The sequence below is a fragment of the Penaeus monodon genome, chromosome 21 (assembly GCF_015228065.2).
Source record: "Penaeus monodon isolate SGIC_2016 chromosome 21, NSTDA_Pmon_1, whole genome shotgun sequence".
Lineage (NCBI taxonomy): Eukaryota > Metazoa > Arthropoda > Malacostraca > Decapoda > Penaeidae > Penaeus > Penaeus monodon.
Window position 1 is genome coordinate 8,346,406 of NC_051406.1, and position 1,048 is coordinate 8,347,453.

The 1,048-nt window shown below is 28.1% G+C and overlaps 1 protein-coding gene across 5 annotated transcripts in view; it reads right to left on the minus strand.

The window, feature by feature from the left end:
- LOC119586172 overlaps positions 1 to 1,048 on the minus strand; it is a gene marked incomplete at its 3' end in the record, with an annotated part of 81,902 nt that overhangs the window by 6,021 nt on the left and 74,833 nt on the right.

Below are 1,048 nucleotides of genomic sequence, written 5' to 3' on the forward strand. Positions count from 1 at the left end.
TCATGTACTTCAACACACAGTGAATACACATTCTATCAGAAGGAAAAGAGGTTATACTGGTATTGAATATCTTGCATTTGAAATAATATTGCACTGAAAACCAGCAACTTAAGATGTTACTGAAGAGTAATATACATGCATATTCTTTAAGAACTTTTGCGATGATAAGATCATTCTTAGGTTTTATTACTGAACTTCAAAAAATGTAATCTCTTTTGATTAAACAAGTAATTTCCAATTAAAAATTGTGAATAAAAAAAACAAAAAACTCTTGAATACTATACAGAAACACCTTGCAAAATCATTTACAATGATCATTTGGTATGTTAGGATAAACATCAGAGAAATGCAGGTAAATATGGATATATACCCTGTGTTAGATCAAGTATAAATTACACATTTAATTTTCATAACAAACTAAACAAAATTTCAGGACTTTTATTATGAAAAGCGATAAACTATCATGATTTTTGAAAAACAGAATATTGGTATATACTAATTTAATCTTTAGAAAAAAGGATTGCAGAGGGGATGCCATAATGTACTGCATATATCATCACTCATCTTTTTAAAATTATGAACCATTTCTTTTAAAAAGAATATCATTCAACATTAAATTTGTTCATGAAAGCGACCAAAATCAACTGTCCTTGAGCTAGAAAATATTGACTGCTGTATAGAGATTTCTTGTGGGTGAAGAAAAATACTTTTCAAATGCCAATAAAAATAAAAACAAATAGTTTAGTCATTATCAATAAGGCTTATCAAAAATAAACATAATAAAACCATCTAAGTGTAATGCTTGAGCATGTATGAGTGCAGATATGTAAATGTCTCAAACATTCAATGAGATGAAGGAATACACTGTACACAGAGTAAGAGAAAGTGCAACCCATCTAACATAAAATGTACATAAATTGAAAGGCAAAATATCAAAGCTAACTTGGAACATCAAAATGCATTAAAACAGACAACTGTCCTTTTATACAACTAATTCAAACAATGAACTATCTAAGAACATGTAACATCATACTGGAACAAACATATA